General features: G+C 48.9%; 1 non-coding gene across 1 annotated transcript; it reads left to right on the forward strand.

Annotated features, from left to right (window-relative positions):
• The first annotated feature begins 6,738 nt into the window (after positions 1 to 6,738).
• Positions 6,739 to 6,811, forward strand: Trnat-agu (transfer RNA threonine (anticodon AGU)). Its single transcript has one exon. It is a non-coding gene; the product is annotated as a tRNA-Thr (tRNA).
• The last annotated feature ends 1,423 nt before the right edge of the window (positions 6,812 to 8,234 follow it).

Raw genomic sequence — 8,234 nt, forward strand, 5'->3', positions numbered from 1 at the left:
TGAAAGGTCCATGGTTCAAGCCGCGGCGCCTCCATTTTTTGTGGTCAGTGCATGGTAAGTGTTGGTCGCGGCGAACCTAAAGGCACGCAAGATGTTGCAAAGCCAGCGTCACAGACTGATATGATGTATACTGACGTAAGGAGAGCAAGATGTAAGTGTGGGGACCGGCTGTTATCGAGGTGTCATCGAGTGCAGATCTGTCTTAGGTATCGCGGCTTAACCTCATTGAAGTCTAGAGGGTGGACAACACGTTGGTCTTACTCAGAGCGGTGTCCGAATTCTATTTTCGACGTTATACGTGCCACTTTCATTGTGGCCAACTACGATTCGATCCAGAATGCACGAAACCTGAAAGACACCCTAACGGATACATAGAGAATAGTGTTTGTCTGCTGAATAATGGGAGTGCAAGGGTCTGTGTCTTCTATATGGCTGTATGTAGCACCGTTAGTCTTTGGCGGGGCGGGCGTAGCTCAGATGGTAGAGCGCTCGCTTAGTATGCGAGAGGTACTGGGATCAATACCCAGAGCCTCCAGAATTTTTAACACACCTACATGTGCACCTTGATATGCAAGTGGAATAATTCACAGCCAGCAGATGTGTCTAGGAAGATACAAGCGAATGATTAGCATCCACAATTGACAAGCGTGCTGTTATTAGTGCGCAGGAAGCACACTCCTCCCACGCCTACACTTAATTTAGAAACAGTACAAGTGTTCCCGTAAGATTCTCAAGCCTATGTCGGAAAGATCTGCCTTGCGCCGAGTTCACGTAAATCCCACTACACATTCCTATTCTTTGCGTGCAGTCAGCTGCTACTGGTGTTGCTAGTTGTGACTGCTGATAACAGATGCCGTAGCAATCAATTCATGGAGTGAGTTGTATGTTTTGCGATAGTCTGTCTCTGACAAGCAAGCACAGGTGACATAGGTGCGAACACAGGAAGCTTGCAGACCCTCGCTGCCTGCAGACACCGAGCAGCCACACTAGGAGGGCGGCCTAAGCCGTAGGCGAAATGTGCTCATTCGCTTTGGCGCGACGTCGAACTATAAATAATGCTGTCACTAGCGTGAGCGTCGTGGAAAGTCGGAAAAGTCGGCTGCGAGGGTGAGTGCCAAGTTTGGGGAACGTTTCGTAGTATGCGCAGTGCAATGGAGACGCGGAAAGTTGTTGTGGCCCAGTGTTTTGCAGTTGGACGACAAGATTGGTACACAGTAGTAAAGAGCGAGGCACTGAGTTGGCATGAATAATGGAGTGCACAATGGGGCTTGAGATGTGTTTGTTACCTCAGGTGCTTTATGATTGTCGACAAGGAGTGAAAACGGAGCAATTTGTGACGGCTCTTTCAATTTAAGACGTTAGAAAGAGACGGAATTTGCATTTGTAATACCAGAGCATCGAAACTACTTGGAATTTTTGTGTATATGAACGGGTCCGCGCCTTTGTACTCTGCTCCCTTCACTGCAACAAACCAACCAAGCATCGTGTCCATGCGCATCTGAGTCGCAAAGAATGGGGAATAGCGCAGTTTGGTCGTGCATGGGGCGTAGCTCAGTTGTAGAGCGTTCGCTTGGCATGTGAAAGGTCCAGGGTTCAAGCCGCGGCGCCTCCATTTTTTGTGGTCAGTGCATGGTAAGTGTTGGTCGCGGCGAACCTAAAGGCACGCAAGATGTTGCAAAGCCAGCGTCACAGACTGATATGATGTATACTGACGTAAGGAGAGCAAGATGTAAGTGTGGGGACCGGCTGTTATCGAGGTGTCATCGAGTGCAGATCTGTCTTAGGTATCGCGGCTTAACCTCATTGAAGTCTAGAGGGTGGACAACACGTTGGTCTTACTCAGAGCGGTGTCCGAATTCTATTTTCGACGTTATACGTGCCACTTTCATTGTGGCCAACTACGATTCGATCCAGAATGCACGAAACCTGAAAGACACCCTAACGGATACATAGAGAATAGTGTTTGTCTGCTGCATAATGGGAGTGCAAGGGTCTGTGTCTTCTATATGGCAGTATGTAGCACCATTAGTCTTCGGGGGGGCGGGCGTAGCTCAGATGGTAGAGCGCTCGCTTAGTATGTGAGAGGTACTGGGATCAATACCCAGTGTCTCCAGAATTTTTAACACACCTACATGCGCATCTTGCCATGCAATAGGAATAATTCACAGCCAGCAGATGTGTCTAGGAAGATACAAGCGAATGATTAGCATCCACAATTGACAAGCGTGCTGTTATTAGTGCGCAGGGAGCACCCTCCTCAAACGCCTACACTTAATTTAGAAACAGTACAAGTGTTCCTGTAAGATTCTCAAGCCTATGTCGGAAAGATCTGCCTTGCGCCGAGTTCACGTAAATCCCACTGCACATTCCTATTCTTTGCGTGTAGTCAGATGCTACAGGTGTTGCTAGTTGTGACTGCTGATAACAGATGCCGTAGCAATCAATTCATGGAGTGAGTTGTATGTTTTGCGATAGTCTGTCTCTGACAAGCAAGCACAGGTGACATAGGTGCGAACACAGGAAGCTTGCAGACCCTCGCTGCCTGCAGACACCGAGCAGCCACAGTAGGATGGCGGCCTAAGCCGTAGGCGAAATGTGCTCATTCGCTTTGGCGCGACGTCGAACTATAAATAATGCTGTCACTAGCGTGGGCGTCGTGGAAAGTCGGAAAAGTCGTCTGCGATGGTGAGTGCCAAGTTTGGGGAGCGTTTCGTAGTATGCGCAATGCAACGGAGACGCGGAAACTTGTTGTGGCCAGTGTTTTGCAGTTGGACGACAAGATTGGTACACAGTAGTAAAGAGCGAGGCACTGAGTTGGCATGAATAATGGAGTGCACAATGGGGCTCGAGATGTGTTTCTTACCTCACTTGCTGTATGATTGTCGACAAGGAGTGAAAACGGAGCAATTTGTGACGGCTCTTTCAATTTAAGACGTTAAAAACAGACGGAATTTGCATTTGTAATGCCAGAGCATCGAAACTACTTGGAACTTTTGTGTATATGAACGGGTCCGCGCCTTTGTACTCTGCTCCCTTCACCGCTACAAACCAACCAAACATCGTGTCCGTGCGCATCTGAGTCGCAAAGAATGGGGAATAGCGCAGTAGCTCAGTTGGTAGAGCGTTCGCTTGGCATGTGAAAGGTCCAGGGTTCAAGCCGCGGGGCCTCAATTTTTTGTGGTCAGTGCATGGTAAGTGTTGGTCGCGGCGAACCTAAAGGCACGCAAGATGTTGCAAAGCCAGCGTCACAGACTGATATGATGTATACTGACGTAAGGAAGGCAAGATGTAAGTGTGGGGACCGGCTGTTATCGAGGTGTCATCGAGTGCAGATCTGTCTTAGGTATCGCGGCTTAACCTCATTGAAGTCTAAAGGGTGGACAACACGTTGGTCTTACTCAGAGCGGTGTCCGAATTCTATTTTCGACGTTATACGTGCCACTTTCATTGTGGCCAACTACGATTCGATACAGAATGCACGAAACCTGAAAGACACCATAACGGATACATAGAGAGTAGTGTTTGTCTGCTGAATAATGGGAGTGCAAGGGCCTGTGTCGTCTATATGGCTGTATGTAGCACCATTAGTCTTCGGGGTGGCGGGCGTAGCTCATATGGTAGAGCGCTCGCTTAGTATGCGAGAGGTACTGGGATCAATACCCAGTGCCTCCAGAATTTTTAACACACCTACATGCGCACCTTGCCATGCAAGTGGCATAGGAAGATACAAGCGAATGATTAGCATCCACAATTGACAAGCGTGCTGTTATTAGTGAGCAGGAAGCACCCTCCACCCACGCCTACACTTAATTTGGAAACAGTACAAGTGTTCCCGTAAGATTCACAAGCCTATGTCGGAAAGATCTGCCTTGCGCTGAGTTCACGTAAATCACACTGCACTTTGATATTCTTTGCGTGCAGTCAGCTGCTACTGGTATTGCTAGTTGTGACTGCTGATAACAGATGCCGTAGCAATCAATTCATGGAGTGAGTTGTATGTTTTGCGATAGTCTGTCTCTGACAAGCAAGCACAGGTGACATAGGTGCGAACACAGGAAGCTTGCAGACCCTCGCTGCCTGCAGACACCGAGCAGCCACACTAGGAGGGCTGCCTAAGCCGTAGGCGAAATGTGCTCATTCGCTTTGGCGCGACGTCGAACTATAAATAATGATGTCACTAGCGTGAGCGTCGTGGAAAGTCGGAAAAGTCGGCTGGGAGGGTGAGTGCTAAGTTTGGGGAGCGTTTCGTAGTATGCGCAGTGCAATGGAGACGCGGAAAGTTGTTGTGGCCCAGTGTTTTGCAGTTGGACGACAAGATTGGTACACAGTAGTAAAGAGCGAGGCACTGAGTTGGCATGAATAATGGTGTGCACAATGGAGCTCGAGATGTGTTTGTTACCTCAGGTGCTGTATGATTGTCGACAAGGAGTGAAAACGGAGCAATTTGTGACGGCTCTTTCAATTTAAGGCGTTAAAAGCAGACGGAGTTTGGATTTGTAATACCAGAGCATCGAAACTACTTGGAACTTTTGTGTATATGAACGGGTCCGCGCCTTAGTACTCTGCTCCCTTCACCGCTACAAACCAACCTAGCATCGTGTCCGTGCGCATCTGAGTCGCAAAGAATGGGGAATAGCGCAGTTTGCTCGTGCATGGGGCGTAGCTCAGTTGGTAGAGCGTTCGCTTGGCATGTGAAAGGTCCAGGGTTCAAGCCGCGGCGCCTACATTTTTTGTGGTCAGTGCATGGTAAGTGTTGGTCGCGGCGAACCTAAAGGCACGCAAGATGTTGCAAAGCCAGCGTCACAGACTGATATGATGTATACTGACGTAAGGAGAGCAAGATGTAAGTGTGGGGACCGGCTGTTATCGAGGTGTCATCGAGTGCAGATCTGTCTTAGGTATCGCGGCTTAACTTCATTGAAGTCTAAAGGGTGGACAACACGTTGGTCTTACTCAGAGCGGTGTCCGAATTCTATTTTCGACGTTATACGTGCCACTTTCATTGTGGCCAACTACGATTCGATACAGAATGCATGACACCTGAAACACACCCTAACGGATACATAGAGAGTAGTGTTTGTCTGCTGAATAATGGGAGTGCAAGAGTCTGTGTCGTCTATATGGCTGTATGTAGCACCCTTAGTCTTCGGGGGGCGGGCGTAGCTCAGATGGTAGAGCGCTCGCTTAGTATGCGATAGGTGCTGGGATCAATACCCAGTGCTACCACAATTTTTAACACACCTACATGCGCACCTTGCCATGCAAGTGGAATAATTCACAACCAGCAGATGTGTCTAGGAAGATACAAGCGAATGATTAGCATCCACAATTGACAAGCGTGCTGTTATTAGTGCGCAGGAAGCACCCTCCTCCCACGACTACATTTAATTTAGAAACAGTACAAGTGTTCCCGTAAGATTCTCAAGCCTATGTCGGGAAGATCTGCCTTGCGCCGAGTTCACGTAAATCCCACTACACATTCCTATTCTTTGCGTGCAGTCAGCTGCTACTGGTGTTGCTAGTTGTGACTGCTGATAACAGATGCCGTAGCAATCAATTCATGGCGTGAGTTGTATGTTTGGCGATAGTCTGTCTCTGACAAGCAAGCACAGGTGACATAGGTGTGAACACAGGAAGCTTGCAGACCCTGGCTGCCTGTAGACACCGAGCAGCCACACTAGGAGGGCGGCCTAAGCCGTAGGCGAAATGTGCTCATTCGCTTTGGCAAGACGTCGAACTATAAATAAAGATGCCACTAGCGTGAGCGCCGTGGAAAGTCGGAAAAGTCGGCTGCGAGGGTAAGTGCCAAGTTTGGGGAGCGTTTCGTAGTATGCGCAGTGCAATGGAGACGCGGAAACTTGCTGTGGCCCAGTGTTTTGCAGTTGGACGACAAGATTGGTACACAGTCGTAAAGAGCGAGGCACTGAGTTGGCATGAATAATGGAGTGCACAATGGGGCTCGAGATTTGTTTGTTACCTCAGGTGCTGTATGATTGTCGACAAGGAGTGAAAACGGAGCAATTTGTGACGGCTCTTTCAATTTAAGACGTTAAAAACAGACGGAATTTGCATTTGTAATACCAGAGCATCGAAACTACTTGGAACTTTTGTGTATATGAACGGGTCCGCGCCTTTGTACTCTGCTCCCTTCACCGCTACAAACCAACCAACCATCGTGTCCGTGCGCATCTGAGTCGGAAAGAATGGGGAATAGCGCAGTTTGGTCGTGCATGGGGCGTAGCTCAGTTGGTAGAGCGTTCGCTTGGCATGTGAAAGGTCCAGGGTGCAAGCCGCGGCGCCTCCATTTTTTGTGGTCAGTGCATGGTATGTGTTGGTCGCGGCGAACCTAAAGGCACGCAAGATGTTGCAAAGCCAGCGTCACAGACTGATATGATGTATACTGACGTAAGGAGAGCAAGATGTAAGTGTGGGGACCGGCTGTTATCGAGGTGTCATCGAGTGCAGATCTGTCTTAGGTATGGCGGCTTAACCTCATTGAAGTCTAGAGGGTGGACAACACGTTGGTCTTACTCAGAGCGGTGTCCGAATTCTATTTTCGACGTTATACGTGCCACTTTCATTGTGGCCAACTACGATTCGATACAGAATGCACGAAACCTGAAAGACACCCTAACGGATACATTGAGAGTAGTGTTTGTCTGCTGAATAATGGGAGTGCAAGGGTCTGTGTCGTCTATATGGCTGTATGTAGCACCATTAGTCTTCGGGGGGGGGGGGGGGGGCGTAGCTCAGATGGTAGAGCGCTCGCTTAGTATGCGAGAGGTACTGGGATCAATACCCAGTGCCACCAGAATTTGTAAACACACCTACATGCGCACCTTGCCATGCAAGAGGAATAATTCACAACCAGCAGATGTGTCTAGGAAGATACAAGCGAATGATTAGCATCCACAATTGACAAGCGTGCTGTTATTAGTGCGCAGGAAGCACCCTCCTCCCACGCCTACACTTAATTTAGAAACAGTACAAGTGTTCCCGTAAGATTCTCAAGCCTATGTCGGAAAGATCTGCCTTGCGCCGAGTTCAAGTAAATCCCACTGCACATTCCTATTCTTTGCGTGCAGTCAGCTGCTACTGGTGTTGCTAGTTGTGACTGCTGATAACAGATGCCGCAGCAATCAATTCATGGAGTGAGTTGTATGTTTTGCGATAGTCTGTCTCTGACAAGCAAGCACAGGTGACATAGGTGCGAACACAGGAAGCTTGGAGACCCTCGCTGCCTGCAGACACCCAGCAGCCACACTAGGAAAGCGGCCTAAGCCGTAGGCGAAATGTGCTCATTCGCTTTGGCGCGATGTCGAACTATAAATAATGCTGTCACTAGCGTGAGCGTCGTGGAAAGTCGGAAAAGTTGGCTGCGAGGGTGAGTGCCAAGTTTGGGGAGCGTTTCGTAGTATGCGCAGTGCAATGGAGACGCGGAAACTTGTTGTGGCCGAGTAATTTGCAGTTGGACGACAAGATTGGTACACAGTAGTAAACAGCGAGGCACTGAGTTGGCATGAATAATGGAGTGCACAATGGGGCTCGAGATGTGTTTGTTACCTCAGGTGCTGTATGATTGTCGACAAGGAGTGAAAACGGAGCAACTTGTGACGGCTCTTTCAATTTAAGACGTTAAAAACAGACGGAATTTGCATTTGTAATACCAGAGCATCGAAACTACTTGGAACTTTTGTGTATATGAACGGGTCCGCGCCTTTGTACTCTGCTCCCTTCACCGCTACAAACCAACCAACCATCGTGTCCGTGCGCATCTGAGTCGCAAAGAATGGGGAATAGCGCAGTTTGCTCGTGCATGGGGTGTAGCTCAGTTGGTTGAGCGTTCGCTTGGCATGTGAAAGGTCCAGGGTTCAAGCCGCGGCGCCTCCATTTTTTGTGGTCAGTGCATGGTAAGTGTTGGTCGCGGCGAACCTAAAGGCACGCAAGATGTTGCAAAGCCAGCGTCACAGACTGATATGATGTATACTGACGTAAGGAGAGCAAGATGTAAGAGTGGGGACCGGCTGTTATCGAGGTGTCCTCGAGTGCAGATCTGCCTTAGGTATCGCGGCTTAACCTCATTGAAGTCTAAAGGGTGGACAACACGTTGGTCTTACTCAGAGCGGTGTCCGAATTCTATTTTCGACGTTATACGTGCCACTTTCATTGTGGCCAACTACGATTCGATACAGAATGCACGAAACCTGAAAGACACCCTAACGGACACATAGAGA

The sequence above is a fragment of the Schistocerca gregaria genome, chromosome 9, assembly GCF_023897955.1.
Source record: "Schistocerca gregaria isolate iqSchGreg1 chromosome 9, iqSchGreg1.2, whole genome shotgun sequence".
NCBI classification, from domain to species: Eukaryota; Metazoa; Arthropoda; class Insecta; order Orthoptera; family Acrididae; genus Schistocerca; species Schistocerca gregaria.